The 20,119-nt window shown below is 43.4% G+C and overlaps 1 long non-coding RNA gene across 1 annotated transcript; it reads left to right on the top strand.

Moving 5' to 3' along the window:
• The first annotated feature begins 6,679 nt into the window (after window positions 1-6,679).
• On the top strand, window positions 6,680-19,709 carry LOC309609020. Its single transcript, XR_014233203.1, has 3 exons — window positions 6,680-10,645; window positions 12,381-12,571; window positions 13,322-19,709. It is a non-coding gene; the product is annotated as an uncharacterized lncRNA (long non-coding RNA).
• The last annotated feature ends 410 nt before the right edge of the window (window positions 19,710-20,119 follow it).

Raw genomic sequence — 20,119 nt, 5'->3', positions numbered from 1 at the left:
GCCACTTGCCAGGTGAAGGGTAAGCCCAGAACAGGTCAGATGCTGGTCTGTCTACGTAGTGCTTGGGGATGATTCTAGGACAAAGTGAAAGAAGAAAGAGGTCTCCACCTGAAAGCAGATTAGCATACAAAAGAACATAGCAGTGTGGTTTACCTCTTTGATGTCTTTACTAATATTTCATAAAGCAAATATTTCAAAGGAACAAGAAGCCAGGATGTGAAGGCAGGTTTTGATTGAACTACCATTGGGAGCTTCCTATGTGCTAAACATCACGTCAGGTGTGTCATAGATGTTAGCTCATCTCATTTTAGCAGCAACCCTTAAGAGCTACGTTGTTACCATCCTCCCAGTCAGTTGAAGTGCTGGAACTGAAATGAATTCAGATGTTTTCTTGTTTAAAACTGATGTATAATTTACATACACTAGGATGCACCTCCATTAAGAATATAGTTAATGAGTTTTGACAATTATACACCCAAATAACCACCTCTTTAACCAAGATCTAGGACATTTTCATCACCCTGGAAAGTTTCCTGAGCCTCTTTCAAATCAACACTCTTCCTGGGACTTCCCTGGTGGTCTAGTGGGTAAAGACTCCGTGCTCCTAATGCTAGGGGTCCTGGGTTCAATCCCTGGTCAGGGAACTAGATCCCGCATGCATGCGGCAACTAAGAAATTCACGTCACAACTAAGAGCCCGCATGCCGCAAGAAAGATCGCAACTAAGACCCGGCACAGCCAAGATAATAAATAAACAAATATTAAAATTTTAAAAAAAACCACTCTTCCCGCAAAAGTCAACCACACTTCAGATGTCTATTACTATTTATTACTTTTGCCCATTGTATTAATTTGCCAAGGCTGCTACAACAAAGCATCACAGAATGGATGGTTTAAACAACAGAAATTTATTTTCTCACCATTCTGGAGGCTAGAGAAGAAAATAAAAGTCCAAGATCAAGGTGTTGGCAGGGCTGGTTTCTTCTCAGTCCTCTTTCCTGGGCTTACAGATGGCTGTCTTCTCCCTGTGTCCTCACGTTGTCTTCCCTCTGTGTGTGTCTGTCCTAATCTCATCTAACAAGGACATGGGTCGTATTGTATTAAGGCCCACCCTAATGACCCCATTTTAACTTAATTACCTTTTTAAAGGCTCCTTCTCCAAAAACAGTCACATTTTGAGGTACTGGGGGTTAGGACACCAACATGAATTTGGGGGGGACATAATTCAGCCCATAACATCGTATGAAAAACCAAACGAATTTTTGGCCAACCCAATAGCTATACCATTTTACAAGCCCACCTACGGCATTCAAGATCTCCAGTTCCTGTACCTCTTTGTCAATACTTGGTATTGTTCGTCTTAAATTTGATCATTCTAGAGCGTGTGAAATAGTACCTCATTGTGGTTTTAGTTGAATTTCCCTGAAGACCAGTGATGTTGAGTCCCTTTGCATGTGCTTATTGATTTTTCATACATCTTTGTGAAGTGTATACGGTGGTCAAGTTTTTTTGCCCTTTTAAAAAAGTTGAATTGTCTTTTTTATAACTAATTCATAGGATTTCTTCTGTATTCTGTATAAAAGTTATTTGTCAGATACGTGTATTAGGAATATGTTTTCCAGTCTGTGGCTTGCTTTTCCATTTTCTTAATGGGATCTTTGAATGAGAAGAAATTGTTAATGTTATGAAGTCCAACATATCATTTTTTCTTTTATAGTTACTGTTTTTGATGTCCTGTCTGAGATATTCTTGCCTATCCCATAGTTACAGATGTATTCCCCTATGCTTTCTTCTAGAAGCTTTATAGTTTTACCTTTTGCATTTTGTTGTATAATCTATGTTAAACTAATTCCTGAGTGTAGTGTGAGGTATTTTTTGCAATTCACCTTTTTCCCCGTGCAGGCTCTAGTTGTTCCAGCATTATTTGTTTAAAGACTTTCCTCTCTCCATTGAATTGCCTTAATGACTTTGTCAAAAAATTAATTAACCATATATGTTTGTGTTTATTTCTGGACTCTCTATTGTGTTCCATTGACCTACTTGTCAATTCTGTGTCAATATCACCCTGTCTTGTTACTGTAGTTTTATAATAAATCTTGAAATCAGGTTTATAATTCCTCCAACACGGATCTTCTTTTTCAAGATTTTATTAGAAAATTTAGTTTCAGTGCATTTCCATATAAATCTTAGAATAAGTTTGTCAATTACTACAAGTCTGCTGAATTTTTTGTTAAGGTTTAGTTGATTCTTTTAAGCAATTTGAATAGAATTATTATCTTAATTATATTGAGTCTTCCAAACCATAAATGTCATAGCTCTCAATTTATTTAGATGTCCTTTAATTTTTTTCAGCAATGTTTTCTAGTTTTCAGTGCAGAGGTTTTGCACATTTTTCATTAAATGTATTCCTAAGTATTTTACATTTTTGATGCTTTTGTAAATAATATTTAAATTTTTAAAAAATTTTGGCTGGTATACAGAAATATAATTGATTTTATATATTGGTCTCATTTCCTTCATCTTTACTAAAGTTACTTATTATTTCTACTAGTTTTTTTGTTGTTATTGTTGACTCCTTGAGATTGTCTACAAACATAATCATGTCATGTGTAAATTAAGAGCATTTGACTTATTTCATTTGCAATCTTTATGTGTTCTACTTCTTTACCTTGGCTTATTACATTGGCTAGGACTTCTAGTACAATGTTGAATAAAGCAGTGAAAACAAACATCTTTGCTTTGGTCCTTATCTTAGGGGGAAATAATTCAATATTTCACTATAAATTATGCTGCTAGCTATAGGGTTTTTGTAGATATTATTTATGAGACTGCAGAAGTTTCCTTCTATTTCTAGATTGTTGAAAGGTATGTTTCTCCTTTTTCATGAATAAGTATTAAATATTGTGAAATTATTTTTCTCCATCTATAGAGATGATTATAGATTAATGTGGTTAATTATATTAATTGAATTTTTAATGTTAAACTTTGCTTTCCTCAATAAATTCTACTTGGTCATAAGTACTATATATATTCATTTTATATATATATATATAAAATTTCTAACAGTTTATTAAGAATATTTATATAGAGATTTTTATGTAGCCACAGAATTAATAAGTGGGGGAGTCACAATTTGAACCCACGTCTATTTGATTTTGTATCCAGTGTTCTGTCTAATACAACATCCTACTATGTTCTGCTAAAGCATTCTATAAGCCTGTGTTTTTTAAACATCTATGAAGATCCTAAAAGATCTACCCAGTGGCTGGTATCATTGAGATGTTGCTGCTCGCTCTGTCATGGGGAGCACCTTAGAATTGAAAGGTGGGCTGGGCTAGGAGTCAAAAGTATCCCTCATGGAGATAGTGGGACAAATTCGACTCTTAATTATCAATCAAACCCATTTTAATACCTATAAAAATGGTTCTGCTCAAACAGAAGTATACGGTAAAGTTAGTGTCATTTGAGTAGAGATACTCAGGTTCTGCCCCTACTTCTGCTACAAGTTAGAACTACATCTGTGTATAATATTTTAATCTTTCCATGTTTGCAAATTCTTATTAAAATTGCATAAGGTGCAAGATAAGTGCAATCAGTTATCAACAATTAAAATCCCAATTGACCTTAATAATGGATACTCAATGTTTATTTTCACTTTTGTCTATGAGGATTTTGGTGATATCCTTCTGCTAAATCAAGTGTCATATACCTTCCCTTGTTAGAGAAAGTACATTTCAAAACACTTTATAACAATTTTATAAAAGCAAACAGAAAGAAAAAGGCCATACATAGAAGAAGAAGAAGGGGAAGAAGAAGAAGGAGAGGAACAAGGCAAAACCTAACTTCCCATTCATAGAATAGGTATTTTAAATCAATAATATTTGAAGCAGTGGGTAAAACGCACAGCACTTTGGCACATCATGTTGTTAGCATAAAGGCCATCTATAAGCTCATAGAGGGAATTACATTTATAATAATCAGTAATCATAGAAATGATAAACATCATCTTGGCTAGAACTCAATTTCAGATACTGACTGTGTCCATCTGTCTTTAAAGTTCAAGAAAAGTCCATAGTCCTTTGTCTCTGGATGAATCCACTTAGCTCCTGAATGGAATGGAAAAGCATGTGTTTTTCATTCATCTGAGTCATCTGAGCTCCTCAAACTCCCTCAGAAGGGCAATCAGGTATCTGACCACTTGTCCTCCCTTCCTTGTGCTACATTAAGTCCTTGTAGAACATCAAGAACCCATTAAGGTAGGAGGCCCAGTCCAGGCCGTGGTTCCAGGAGCTGAGACCTGGGCAGGAAGGGTCTCACAACTCTGGCCCATGGTGAGGGATGCCTGTCTCCCCTCCTCTGCTAGGACGGGATCTGGCTCACCAACAATTCACCAGCCTGGTGGTCCTTTTTCTTCTTTTTTTTAAAAATGAGAAGCCAACAGCTGGGACTGGCTTCCTGAACCACCTTCTTGGTTTCTCCCTCAAGTGATGATAAATTCATGGGTTTGCCTAAGAAAAATAAACCCAGGACTTCCGGTTGTTGGATTCCATACTTTGTTCCCCTGATTAGACAAAAGGCTTATTCCTCTTTCAAACACACTGAATTATCCCCAGATCAGAGTCAAAATCCTTGAAAGAAGTGATAAGTGATAAATCCCACAGGCCCTTGGCTATTCCTAAAAGGGATTCAGGAGTGAGAAAGCAAATCTGGTTCCAATAGTGGTAGCAGAAGTTAAGCACTTTCTAATCCCATTGTGATGCGAAAAGGATCAGAGCCACAGGGTATTCAATGCTGGGATTATTTTTTAGCTTTACTGTTAATATCTAAGATCTTTTTAAACTGTTAAAATGGTCTAATTTTGGATCATTTGAATAATTGAGGGAATAGGCATTCTGGAGAGTTTAGTTTTTTTAATAGCCAGAAAATTATTTTCCTTCTAACCCATGTTGAAAATTTCGCTATGATTGTGAGCTATTGTGTAGCAGAAAGAACATTCAATTAAAGTCAGAAGGAAAGGATTTGATTCACTGATTCTTCCACTAACCAGCTGGGTGATCTGAGCCAGAGCTTCCCTCCTCAACCTTCTCCAATTAAAGAGGAGAGCAGAGGCTCAGGAAGTTGAACGGCACTCCTAAGAAGAGGGTGCGTCCGTGCTAAGACCAAATGCCCAATGGTGTTAATTTGCAATCTGAAGTCTGAGTTTCTGCTTGAGGACTTTGCCCCAAGGATGGGGCCGAAGAAAACCACTGCTGGTTCAAGTACAAACTCCACCTACTCCAGGTGACCAGGAAAAATCACAAGAGCTGCCTTAACCTAATCCCCTCACCAGTTTGATGGACAAGGTTATGCGGCAAGGATGTCCTCCCACAAGGTGGATTGGACCCTGATTCTGCCACTTACTAGGTGTGAGAACTTGGGAAGGTTATTTAAATTCTCTGATCCTTGATTTCTTTTTTTTTTTTTTGAACTTTGAATCATTTTTTGCTGCCTGTTCTTTGCCGAGGTAAGGAGACTGACATCTCAAGAGATAATGGTTGAGAATCGAGCCAGGCCTTTTATACCCCAGTCTGGTGCTTTCCCTCTGTGGCACTGTGAAGGGGTGGTTCCTGAGTATATGCTCCCCCTGACATTGGTTGGAATCTTCCTCTTCCCCAGCTGTATGAGAAGCAGGAGAATGTGGTAGAAAGAGCACTTGTCTTAGAATCAGAAGCCCCAATCTGATCCATGATTTCTCCATCCACAAATAGGGATTAAAAATAGTTATCTTTTTGTGACCAATAAAAATAATGATATCATGAATTTATGAGAAGGATCTAGAATAATTCCTGGTATACAGTAAGTACAGTCTGTCCTCCATATCCATGGATTCAACCAACCACAGGTCAAACATATTTTTTAAAAATCCAGAATTTTCCCAAAAGCAAAACTTGAATATGCCATGCACTGGCAACTATTTACTTAGCATTTACATAGTCTTTACATAGTATTAGGTATTATAAATAATCTAGAGGTGATTTAAGGCATGTAGGAGGATGTGCATAGGTTATATACAAATACTACGCCATTTTATATGAGGGACTTTAGCATGCACAGATTTTGGGATCTGTGGGGGTCCTGGAACCAATCCCATGAAGACACTGAGAGATGATGTACTAAATAAATGGAACCCAGGGTTAAACAGTCTTCCTTCATTTTCAGGCTAAATTGATAATCCAAGAATCATTTGCAAGTGGATTTGGCATCCAGGCAGACACTATGACACCGAGACATATACAGATGCACAATCCACTTACACATGTACACATTCTTGAACACTTTTGATTCACCTGGGCATGATTCCCAGTTCAGTCCTCTGGAAGTTGCTCAAAACACATGAGCAGGGCTTCCCTGGTGGCGCAGTGGTTGGGAGTCTGCCTGCTAATGCAGGGGACACGGGTTCGAGCCCTGGTCTGGGAAGATCCCACATGCCGCGGAGCAACTGGGCCCGTGAGCCACAATTGCTGAGCCTGCGCGTCTGGAGCCTGTGCTCCGCAACAAGAGAGGCCGCGATAGTGAGAGGCCCGCGCGCCGCAATGAAGAGTGGCCCCCGCTTGCCACAACTAGAGAAAGCCCTCGCACAGAAACGAAGACCCAACACAGCCAAAAATAAATAATTAATTAATTTAAAAAAACAAAAAAACAATGAGCAAGTGGGTACAGATCCTCCAAATACTACAAATAAGACATAGTGAGTGAGCAATGCCAATGGCTCATACCATGCTTCAGGGGCACCCATGTGCTAGGAAAGGAAAATGACAAAAGAGAAACAGTTATCAAGGACAACCATTGGAAGGTTGCTAAGAGTGTAAGAAAGTAAGACTGACATGCCTAAACCATTGCGGGAAAAGGTGGGTGGCCAGTGGGACTTAGAAGAGAAATCTCTCCAAACAAAGAATGGAAAAACAAAATTTCCTAAAACCAATCTATTAGAGAGTGAAACTCTGAAAACAGCTCAAAGAAAAGTGCAAAGGATGGGAGAAAGGAGACCTAACAACAGCAGGGGTGGTCTTATATAAGGTACATCCATAGAAGGGACGGGGAAATGTCTGGAGTCAAAATATGGTGTGGAGCGAGCATCAGAAAAAGGTTGTGAGAAAGTAGGTTTACTTTAGAAACAAAGATCCAAAGCATTTCCAATCCGGACTGTATTCAACTGGATGGAGGACTCACAGCAAAATTAGAGTTGGAAGGTAGAAAATGTAGAGAAGATCTAGTCCTACGTGCTAACTTAGTTCTAGGAGGCAAAGCTCCTGCATAAAAAAGTGTGCATAAATGAAGATAGATATTTAAGAGTTTTTAAACAGTAAGGGCAGCTGAATTGTATAATGCAATTTATAAATTCTGATATGATAGGGTTACAGCAAAAAGCAAAGAGACATCACAATGGAGAATCCCAATTTTCCTTTTCCTTTATAGACATCAGTCATTTTTATTTGTTGAGCCACCTAGATCCTCCCAGTCTCACCTGTTTCTCTAGCTCTTGGCTCCTTGTTCTGCGGAAAATGCAACTGATTCCCTGCAGGCACAACCCAAGAGCCCTTATCTCATGCCCCTGCTCTGCCTTCTCTGCTCCTACCTTGAGACTTCCCACTGAAACAGTAGGGACCTGCCAGGTAACCCCACGTAGTCAACCTGAAACTCTGAGGGGGCTGATGCACATTGGGTGAACCTTTGATCAACTAGACACAAGAGCTGGTCATTACATTTCTCTCCTTCCTTCTTCTGGATGGACCGTCCTGGGTATCCAGAAATTGGCAACATGATAACACACCCTCATATTTGCTCTGCCCTCCATCCCTCTTATGACCCTTTCTCTCATTCATGCTTCCCAATTAAATTAGCTTGGTTTACTTTTGATTCAGACTCTTCTCTCTAGGATATCCAGACTAAGATGTTGTCTATGGGGCTTCTAGACTGTAAAGCCCTTCAGGACAAGTATTTTGTGCTTGAACTGAGTGCCAAGCTGCCTATCAAATGCCTGAGATGAATAGAATAAAAGGGCTAAAAGAGGTATAAAGAGACATCAAGTTCAATGCTTGTCCTCTATTAGCTTAAGCTAGAAAAATATCCATGCTCTTGAAGTGCTAAGTAATCTTAAAAGTCAGAGATCACAAGGCTATTCTCTGCAGCCTTCATCTCACTCACACCCTTGTCTCCAGGACTGCACTTCTACAGCCCATGTGGAAATACAGTCATCTTTAGCCCCCTCCAAAGATGTAAACGTCGCAGCCCAGATAGTGAAACCTGTGAAACTGACAAGGAGCATCTGCTGTCCCAACCAGTGGAGCTCCATCAGAGCCCAGGACCCTCCTGCCTTTTCTACCTTCTACTCCCAGGAACCATCCTAACCTGATTTCCACTAAGGAGTAAGTCTATGGTTCTTATCTCTGTCAGAGCCAACATGGCTTTTATTTTTTTTTAACCTGTCAACCATCTTACAGGTCAGTACTGTTACATACATTCAATTAATATTGTGCAGTCAATCTCGAGAACTTTTTCCATCTTGAAAAACTGAAACTCTATACCCATTAAACAACAACCCTTATCCCCCCCACTCCCCAGCCCTTGGCAATCACCATTCTACTTTTTGTCTCTGTGAATTTGACTATTCTAGGAGACTCATATAAGTGGAATCATACAGTATTTGTCTTTTCGAGACTGGATTATTTCACTTAGCATAATGTCCGGGAGGTTCATTTGTGTTGTAGCATGGGTCAGAATTTCCTTCCTTTTTAAGGCTGAATAACATTCCATTGTACATATAGACCACATTTTGCTCATCCATTCATCAGCTAATGAGCACGTGAATTGCTTCCATCTTTTAGCTATTCTGAATAATACTGCTATGAACATGGGTGTACAAATATATTTGCAAGACTCTGCCTTCAGTCCTTTTGGATATATACTCAAGAGTGGAATTGCTAGGTCATATAATAATTCTATTTTTAATTTATTTGGAAACTACTATACTGTTTTCCATAGCAGCCACACTTTTTGCGTTCCCACCAACAGTGCGCCAGAGTTCCAATTTTTCCTCATCCTCGCCAAAACTTATTTTCTTTCTTTCCTCCTTTCTTTCTTTCTCTTTCTTTTCTTTCTTTCTTTCTTTCTCTTTCCTTTCTTCCTTCCTTTCTTTCTTTCCCTTTCTTTCTTCCTTCCTTCCTTCCTTCCTCCCAGTAGCAGTTGGTGGTCCAACACTTGTTTTTTATAACAAGTAAGCCACTTTGCCTACTCCTATCTATATTCATAATATACAAATAATATACTGAATAGGAACAAAATAAAATTCATAGAAATATAGGTATTTCAATAGGTCAGTGCTCAGGTATAACTGTACTAAAAGAAAAAAAAAAAAAATTCTGCAAATTTCCCACGTGCCCCAGTGCCTCCTAGGAAGTGGCATTGCCCCAGTTGAGGGTCACTGCCATTGATGACTGATAGGAGTCAGTGTATTATCCCTCCCAGAGATGTCTGGACTTGGATATGACTCAAACCTTAAGCCTAAAGAGATTTAGCCTATTGACCTTAAAAATGAAACTGTTATTTTACCAGCAAAAATGGGTTTATTCAGAATAGCAGAGAATTGCAATTCAGGGACAGCAAACCATGGCAAAAACCACAGGCAAATCCAAGAAACAAAGGAGAGGAACATTATTTTATGGAGAAAAAGGAGGACATCAGGAGGGGTGGTTTGAAAAGAAAGTCCATTGGAGAAAAGTCAGAGTTCAGGGTGGTTCAGGGCGGTTTCTCTTTGGCTGAGTTGCTGGGGGAGTCGATTTCTTACAGGAAATACAACCACCATCTTTTCCTGTAATTGATGATTCTTTCCTGTCCATGGTTCTTCTGTCAGGGTCTGTAATCGACATCCAGTGGTTCTGGGTGAGAACTCCTCTCCTGGCCTCCCAACTACACTTTAGCAAGGCTCCTTTCTTGATTTTCACAAGCCTGATTGCTCCTGGGCCACTGGCAGGTGAGCAAGGAGGGTGGGATTGGAACCCAGTCTTCCAGCTTGGTCCTACACTCCTGCCAGTATACCACACTACCTCGCAAGAATGTCCCCTGTTCTTACACCTGAAGAGATGGCTGAACATGACTAGAGGCAGCTCCCTCTCTGGGGTGATTTGAATGTCCTCCTTCCTGAAGGCAGAGGAACGACTCACAGAGGAATCGCTGAGATCAGCCCAGACTACAAGGGAAGAGATGAATGCAGACCCAGGTCCAGCATAACGGGTGTCTCTCCAGCCAGAAAAGAAAATCCTGGAAAGCCCTGGGCCACAGATTCCTACCCAGAGTTAACAAATTAACTGATACCCCTTCTGCTCTAAGTCAGAGGCATTTGAGCAATGCAGGGCAGTGAATTTTCCACGTTTAAGTCCAATATCATGAGGAATTTCAATTCCCCAAATCCCTTCTCTCTTTTCAGCCAGCTGTCTCCTTTCTTCAGATTGCTCTTTGTGTGGAGGCCTCTCCGGACCAGTCGGCTCCTATCATGGAAATGATTCTGTTTCCCATTAGAAGGGAAAAGAAAATTCACCCACTGAACCACAGCAAATTGCAGTGACAGCGTGCAGACCCTGGAGAGGCGCCATATTGATTAAAATGTTCAAGTGAGTAAGGAAGGGGCCTGGGGAGAAAGAGCGGGAGGGGATGGGGGAGGAATGGGATGGAGGAAGAAAAGGCGGGGGAAGAAGCATCCAGCTTCAGGCAGTCTGTCCCCCTCGGTATCTTCCAAAGAGATGTGTTGGACCCACCAGGAGAAAAGGCAGTTGGAGAGGAGAGGGTCAGGCAGGCACCGCTGCACGTCCCTTGCAGCTAGCTCCTCCCTCCGATGGAGCACTCCACTATCGCCCCCTGCTGGGGACCAGTACTGTCAGGTGCAGCCAGGAACTCTGCAGAGCGCCCCCTAAGTGTGGCGCAGCCGACACCAGGCTGCCGGGCGCTGCCCCGACCTGCAGGGGGTGCCTGGGGGTATTTCCCGGAAGCCCTGAATCCTTCTAAGTGACCCTGGGGAAAAGGAGTCCATCACAAGGGTCAGCTTAAAAGGTTCTCTCTGCATGAACAGTCATCTTCAGACGGAGTGGTAATAGCTCACGTGGTCACTGCACTTGACAGTTTACAAAGTGCATCATCTTATCTCATCCTCACTGCCTCCCAATACGGGAGCAATTACTGTCCTTGTTTTAACAGATGAAGAAACAGTTCAGTGAGATTAAGTGATTTGCCCAGAAGAAAATAGGAAACCACAGTGCCTCGCCTTACATGGGGGCCCAGCTCTCAGCATTTATAAAGCACCCTCCAGACCCCAAGGGGGAGGGGTCTAATCCCGCCTTCCCGCCTCCCCCTACTCGTGTGTGTGGCCACCACATCAGCTCTCCCACCCCCAGCACCTGCCCCCCAAGATCATGCTCTGGAGTCGTGGGACTGGTCTGCCTGTATAGTCTCCACATGCTTTCTTGGGGGCAGAAATCAGAACATTCCCAAGAATTGGAACATTCCCAACATGTCCCTCAATCGGAACATTCTCAAGAGGAAGCGATTCACTTAACAAACATTTTTTGAGTTCCTATTAGAAACTGAGGCATTCCTACTAGAAACTAGGGGATTCAGTGACTTAAAAAAAAAAAATCTCAGGTCCAATGGGCCCCAAATTATTCTCTCCACTCAACAGAGAAACAACAAAAACTCAGAGAGAGCCAGCAGGGACTTCCCTAGTGGTCCAGTGGTTAGGACTCTGGACTTCCACTACAGGAGGCGTGGGTTCGATCCCTGGTCAGGGAACTAAGATCTCATGTGCCATGTGGCAAGGCAAAATAACAAAACAAAACAAAACAAACAAACAAAAGAAGAGCCAGTGGCCTCAATCACGGCACAAATCAACCAGCCAAACAGGAGACTCTGCACTCACTATGTCACCTGCATTCAGGGGCCAATCTCCTTTGCAAGGAGGCAGGGAACTTTGGGAAACTTTGCAGAAATTGTGGGGACCCCCCCAGACCCGGGGACTCTCCTGCTCAGAGGGATTGTGATGATCCCTCCAGACCCACTCTCGCCCCAGGGGCAGTGGAATGGGATTCAGAGACAGCCGTCCCAGGTTTGAATCCCACTGCAGACCAGAAGTGCAAGTTCAGGCCATCCCTTCCTGCCTCTGGGCATCGGGGTCCCCAGGTGTGATGTGAGGGGTGGAATGAGCTGGTTTCCTCTCCCTGCCTCACTTGCTGGCCGAGAGCAAGGCAGCCTCGTGGGAGGCTCCCCTCCCTCACCAGCTGCTGCTGAGGGTGTGGACCGAGTTCATCCATGTCCCGAGACAGAGGCAGCTGTCCCCCTCCGATTCCTTCATCACAGGCGCTGACAGACCCTCCTGGGCAAGGTTCCTGGCACCGCCTCTCTGGGGAGCATCTCCAGTCACTGCCCGTCCTCATCAAATGCAGATTTCTGGAGTGTGAGCCTGGAAGGTCGTGGAACACATGGTCCCCAGGCCCCTGGGAGATCGTGTTCCGACTGCGGGCCACCTCCCAAGACACCCGGCCAAGCAGGTCAGTGTCACGTTCCCACCCCTCATTCAATGCCTAGGGGCAGGCCGTTTAACTAGCCGCTCGGCAGCTTTGCATCTGTGGCGGTACCGGCCCCTGCATGAAACTTAGGTGATATTTTTATGTTGCCTATATTTGGGGACCACCTGTTATGCTATGAGTGTGGGGAGGAGGAGAGCCTTGAATCTACACAAATTACATCCTCTTTATACCACCAGACACTGGTTTTAAGCAATTATTCTATACCAGCTCTTATTCTAAGTGCTTTCCATACCCATTTGCTCCTTCCAACAATCCAACGAGTGAGTATGATGAACCCCATTTCACAGACAAGAAAGCTGTGCCTTAGAGTGAGCGAGTAGCTTGCCGGCTTTTGGACCAGGTCTGATGCCTCACTCTTGTCCACTGTACCCCAGCTTTGTTGGGGTAACAAATCACCCCTTGCCCAAAACCACGGCAGACCACAGAACAGTCTATCAGTTAAGTGCTGCAATTAACTGCCCAGCGCGAGTGTGGGGTTGGGAGGAAGGAGAGAGCAGTGTAGGATGGAGCTTTCGGGAAGGTTCCCCTGGGGAGGGTGGGTGGGGCTGGCGCCTCCAGGGCAGGTAGGATTTATGCAGATGGAACAGGGGGGCAGCTAGGAACAGGGAGAGCAGGAGCATGGGGTCGGGGGGCGGGGTACAGGAGCCCAGAAGGTGGGGGACAATTCATTCTCACCCTTCCTACTCACCGTCCTCACGGCTTGATTTCCAGATGCTTCTGAGTCTCTGCAAGATGCTACACTCTGTGGGGGTCACAGACAAAAGCCTGCTTTCTGACCGGCCAGTGGGAGACAGGAAGATAAAGAGGGTGCGACCCGAGGATGCTCTGTACTTATCTGTCAGGTTATTCGACTGTGGTTTTCAACCATTTTTTTCAGATGCTGGATTTGGGGGCTATAGACGGGAAGGAACTAAGCTGCACCCCAGAATCACTGCACTCATCTCGTGGTGACTTTGCAGCCCCGGTTTTCTCTCGGACCCACACAGCAGAATTCTCGCGTGTTCTGATGACAGGTTTTCCTCGTGCTGTGCCTCTCACCTGTGCTACGTCTCAGTTCACTTGGGCATCACCAGGACAGTACGTATCCTCGATGAGCACAATGCCAGTTTTAGACACTGATCAAACTTTGGCAGCTCACCTGTGAAGGGGTTGGAGTGCACCTGGGCACTGTGACTGAGGGTGAAAGCCACTCCTCCTCCATGGCTGAGAAACTAGAATCCTGCTGGTGAGGACCAAGGTGGACAGCAGAGTAGATCTGGGGTAAAGGATGCTGAGTCCTTAGCCAACCCGCGACGGGCAGGATTGGGATTCTGGCTTTCAGATGTAGCATCACCACTAACGCATGTGGCCAAGTGCTAATTTCACCACCATGACTTCTTAGAATCAGGGTTGGAGACTCAAAGCTCTCCTTCAGGTTCACCCTGCTTCCTCTGCCCCTGCAACGCACCCACAAGCCACATGCATTCAGAAATAGAAAAGGTCAAGCCGCAAACCCTGCCCCAACTGTTCCGTCCCCTCGGAGTTATTTTTAGGTTGGAAAAGACCCTTTTCCTTCTGACTCACGGTCCTGCTGACAAAAATGGAGACAGCTAAATACAAGAGTCATTCCTCATGTCATGTTCTCTTATCAAAGAGGCCCTTGTGACTGCACCCTCCCCTCCCCCTGACCTCCCCCCCACCTCCTGCCGATTCCTTTGCTCTGTGGGCACTTCTTCAGACCAGGGTACCAAGGCCAAGTAATCCCCTCCTTACCCTCCAACTGTCCCCCACCCCAGCCTCCGTTCACCCCTGCCACACACTTCAGTGTAAGGAGACTTAGTTTCACATCTTAGGCGATGTTACTATGTATTTTGCTCATTTGGCTTTGGAGATCCCCTGTGTATGGAGGAGACTAAGGCTATAAAGAGGACTGGGAAACCAAGGTAAGTTACTGGAAAATTACTGGTTTAGTTATTAGTCTCTTAATACTGTTATAGCCCAGGGAATTTGCAAAGTGTGTTGGAACCAAAGAGCGCTTGCTCGTGAGAGCCAGTGAGCACATCCTGCTCTAAATAAAGATTCTGACAAGCTCCTGGTCCCTTTCCTGGACCTTGGTCAAACCCAATCCTTAGCTCCACTAACCCCACACCTTTCTTCTGCAACCTTCTGGTCAGCGTATTGCTCATTGGTCTCTCTGTAGTGAGTGGACATTAAGGTACCATGTCTATTTGCCTATTATTCTTTTTCTAGAAAAAGGACTAAATGGTCTTTTTAAAGTTTAAGACTAGAGGCTAAGACAGAGACACCTAAATCTTCTGTGGGCTTCTGTTCTCCACGTCTTCTGTCACGTGGAGAACACACACCTGGTTGTAAACATCCCAAACTCTATGAGAAATGATCACATCTGTCACCAAAATGGCTCCCGTTTTTCTAGCAAACTCCTCCACGTCTCTGATTTCATGTAATGTTCGTACGAATCTTGGGAAGCAGGTGTTACTGTCCTCATTTTACAGATGAGCAAATTGAGTTTCAGAAGAGGCTGAGTCTTTGCCCAAGACCACTGGGCTTTTATAGGACATGAAGCATCCTTGACCCCAAGTCTGCTAACCTCTAGCTGAGAATCCTGCAAGCCAGTCACCGTGAAACAAACATCTGCGGGCTAGGAAATGCTCACGAAGATGAGTTTCTACAGTTTCTGGCTGGGGGCTGTTGCTGTGCCCCCAAATTACAAATGTGCAAAGTCTTCCAGACTCTTCCAGGCAATCTCCCAACTTTCCTGGGAAGCTGTCCCCCAAGGTCACAAGGACCCAGGATTGCAGGGGAGAAAAGCCCAGGCGCACAGCTGGCTCGCCTGCCACCCTCCCACCTCCACTCCCATGGAAGAGAAACCCAATCTCCTCAGCCCAGTGTTTGGGGTCCTGGGACCTTTGGCCTGGCAGTGGCCAATGGGATTATCTTTACTGACCTTTCTGCCATTGTTAAGCCTCTGGGGAAGGGAACCAGATGTCCCCATTTGACCAACCTTTGCCATTGTGTCCAGCAAGGTCCAGCTGTTCCAGGCTCTGTTCACAGAGCCTCCCATTTATCTTGGATTTCTTGGTGCCATAACCAAGCTGCCGGAGGAGAAAAGGATGCTCCGTTCCTGACATCAGGGGGAAAATATGAATCGGGAATCCAGGAAATGCTGCAAAGCATTGTTTTTTTCCCAACATGCACCCACCCCTCCCTTCTCTCCCCACAGAACCAGGGAGGCATGCTTTGCTTTCCTTCCTTGAAGAATGTGATCCAGGCATCCCTCCTTTCAGAAAAGATTTTCCAACCATTTCTGAAAATCTGCTGCATTTTAGGGTCAATCGCATTAAGAGATTAGCTTTTGGGTGTTAGTTCCATGTCACTAGAGAATTAGGGTAACACAGCTGGATGGATATCTTAGCTCTACAGATCTACCAAGGAGAACTTTAGGTCCCGGGAATTATTAAGGACCTTCAGCCATTCACTTCCCCTCTTACCCAAGTGTAATTTCATATTTCTTTCCAAGAATTGGGATAAGATGCCACTCTAGCTTGAGATTGATCAAGATAGGAAGTCAAGTTGTCTTAGATTAACATGGGTGGAGGGTTGAAGGGAAACTCACACTACTTGGGAATTCGGGGTCCCGTGTTCTAGTTCTGACTGCATCCAGACTTGCTGAATGGGTTGGGTACCCACTGGCTGCTCATCTCACAAAGATCTTGCATCTCATGCTAATACTAGGTAGGTTCCATGCAGACATATACAAGCAATGTGGTCTTTCATCCCTGGGACCAAATTGATGGATCAGGGCTTGGTTCCTGACCCAGACTGGACCAAACAGAGTCCCTTCTCCAGGAACTTGGGCTTGGCATTTGGAAGGCCCATCTCCCTTGGGTTGCTCTCTTAAACTGATGAGAGGCGCTGATGGCAGCCACGTTCTCCACCAAGTAACCTAGACAGCAGAGACAGTCGTGCAGAGAGAGAAGAATAAAGCAGATCTAAAGAGAAAAAGAAATGTCGGCTCTCTGCATTTATGCATTTTTCTTCAAGAATTCATTTAATTCAGCTTAAACAAAAAAGGTGATTTATGAGCCATGCTAAAATTAGTGGGCACGCTTTTAAGGAGAAAAAAAAATGATATTTGTATGATCTCAAAGTAAATTCACCAATTACAATGGGAAAAATAGTCATGTTAGAGAGAATAAACCTGGCAAATATCACCTTTAGACGGTGATCAAGATTACACCTGCGGTAATGGGATGTATCAGCCTCACGGATCCCCTGATATGATGCACCGAAAAGACACAGCATCATTTCTCAAGAGTCTGTAGCCTTAATTCAAAAATGTTATCGTGAGAAAACATCAGAGAAACCCAAATTGAGAGTCTACAAAATGTCTGACACTTCTTTAGAAGTGTCAAGATACAGAAGACAAGACTGAAACTGTCCCAGGTTGGAGGAGACGGAGCAATTAAATGCAATGTGAAATCCGAGATTAGATCTTGGAACAGAAAGAGGACTTTAATAGGAAAAATGGTGAAATCTGAATAAAATCTACAGTTCAGTTGACATCACTGCACCAATGCTAATTTCTTAGTTTTATTCATTGTGCTATGATTATGTAAGATGTTGACATTAAGGAAAATTGGGTAGAGGGTATGTGGGAATTCTCATGATTATCTTTGCAAGTCTTCTGTAAATACAAATTAGCTCAAAATAAGCAGTTTAGAGGTGGTGGTGAGGGTTCTTACCAAGAGAAGGATCCCTCATGGAATTCAAGGGCATGGATATAGTTGAGTCTCAGGCTCATGTTACCTCCAGTGACTTCTGTTTATTACAATCACAAACGTCTGACTAGTGCACCTTGGATAAGTCATTAGGATTCTCAACAACTCAGATGGACCCTTCCCTGAGCCCACACAGAGCAGTGAACTGAATGTTTAGCGTCTTACAAGTTACAAAACATCATCACTGTCCTCTCCTCCCAGCCCACACAAGCCAAGTTTGAGGACCAAATGGGAACTGTGCTTCTACAAGGACCTGGAAGAAAGAAATGCGAATCTCATTTAATCATCTTGGCAATAGAGGTGATAATTTTCTCAGTTGAATTATGGGCTTTTAGAACTAGGATGTCATCCAATGATCATCCAGCAACTTGGAAGTCATCTGTAACTAGTGACATCGAGTAAGCTCCCACCTACAGCAGGAAATCCTTGCACATTCATGCCTAGCAGTGCAGCATGCTTCCAATGATGGAGGCACTCAGCACTGGACTCAGCCTTTTTGTTTCCCAGTCATGTCTCTGCTCTTTAGGGAGATTTTCCTGTGCACAGGGTGATAGTCAACATCCTGATTTGCCTGGGACAGTTCCAGTTTATGCCTGTTGTTCAGGTGTAATTATTACTAGTGTTCCGTTTACTCTCAGAAGTGTGCCAGCTTAGATGATTGGTCACCTTCTTATGCTAAAAAAAATGCCTCCTCTTAGTTAAATATGAGGACTAAAATGTCATCATAGAGAATAAGTCTACCTCTTTTTCAATAGTGTTTCAAATATTTGAGAACAGCTGCCTTGCCCATTCACATGCCAAATAGTCTCAGGTCACCCAGCTAAGCTTCATAAGTCATGGTTTCCAGAATCCTCACCACCCTCATAAACCCCCATGTGCTCTGAAGACTAAGGCCAAAATGGAATGCAAAACCCCAGATGTGGTTTGACCAATTTTGAAGCATTAGAATTATTGTATCATTTTCCTATCAATCTTCTTAAGATATCTTTAGCCAGCATTATGTACAATGCAGAAACCAGAGGCCAATTAAATGAACGACAATAGGGGAATAATTAAATTTTTAGAGTATAATTATACTATGAAATATTATGTAGGCATTAAAATAATATTGCAGAATAAAAAATATTTAAGACCCAGAAGCAACGAATGGCGTATGGAAAGGGAAAACCAGTAAGGTTACAATGGGGAAACCTAGCAGTCACCCGCATAACCAAGTGGAAAGTCATGTCCCCTCGGACATGATGTGGTGGGAAGGGCACATCTCCTCTGTGGTCTTCTTCCCATTAACCCAGAACCTCTGTCTAATCATGAGGAAACATCAGACAAAACAAACCAAGGGGCGTTCTACGAAATACGTGACCACTGTTCTTTAAAACTGTCAAGATCATGGGAAACAAAGAAAGGCTGAGAAACTAGGAAACAAAGGAGACATGATGCTTAAATGTGACGTAGTATCTTGTATTGGATTCTGGAACAGAAAAAGGATACTAATAGAAAAACTGGTAACATCTGACTATAGTCTGTCATTTAGTTAATAGTAATATAGCCATGTTCATTTTTTATGTTTTAACAAATACAGCATGGATATCTGAGACGTTAACCTTAGGGGAAGCTGGACAAAGGGTGTTCGGGAGCTCTGTACTATTTTTGCAACTTGTTTGTAAATTATCTAAATAAAACATTAGTTAATAAGAGTAAAAATCTCTATGTATCTCATGATTCCAGTTTTGTTTAAATAGACCCACCTGGGATGGACCTAGAGTCTGTCATACAGAGTGAAGTAAGCCAGAAAGAGAAAAACAAATACCGTACGCTAACACATATATATGGAATCTAAAAAAAAAAGGTTCTGAAGCACCTAGGGGCAGGACAGGAATAAAGACGCAGACGTAGAGAATGGACTTGAGGACACGGGGAGGGGGAAGGGTAAGCTGGGACGAAGTGAGAGAGTGGCATGGACATATATACACTACCAAATGTAAAACAGATAGCTAGTGGGAAGCAGCCGCATAGCACAGGGAGATCAGCTCAGTGCTTTGTGACCACCTAGAGGGGTGGGATAGGGAAGGTGGGAGGGAGACGCAAGAGGGAGGGGATATGGGGATATATGTATATGTATAGCTGATTCACTGTGTTCTACAGCAGAAACTAACACACCATTGTAAAGCAATTATACTCCAATAAAGATGTTAAAAAAAAAAAGAAGGTGTCAGATATGGGGATATATGTATACGTATAGCTGATTCACTTTGTTATACAGCAGAAACTAACACAACATTGTAAAGCAATTATACTCCAATAAAGATGTTAAAATAAACAGACCCACCTGTGCACACTCATGTGCACATATGTATTGAAAAAAGGCCAGAAGGAAATACAGCAGAATATTAGACACGGTGTGTGTGAACCCAGCCCTCTCACGTGAGCAGCGTCCACTGGGGAAACTCGTGGAGACTGGACGGGGCGATGAGCAAACCCCGTTGTTCCCTGCTTCCTAGGGCAGCCCCAGAGAAGTGGAGGGTCCAGGACACGCATCACAGCTCCTGGGTGGTGGGTTTGAGTCTGATTAGGGAAGCACTGGCCTGGTGTGATCAGGCGCCAGGATACAACAGCAGGACAACATGGTAGGACCTGGCCTCCCATCCCATCTGGCCAGCTCAGCAGAGCACCAGGCCCTCCCCTCTTAGAACCGGGGAGCTGGTTCAAGCTTTTTGGGTCCTGTTGAGTGACA

This window comes from Balaenoptera borealis, assembly GCF_965194805.1.
Source record: "Balaenoptera borealis genome assembly, chromosome: 13".
Lineage (NCBI taxonomy): Eukaryota > Metazoa > Chordata > Mammalia > Artiodactyla > Balaenopteridae > Balaenoptera > Balaenoptera borealis.
This window is presented reverse-complemented; position numbering and strand designations above follow the sequence as displayed.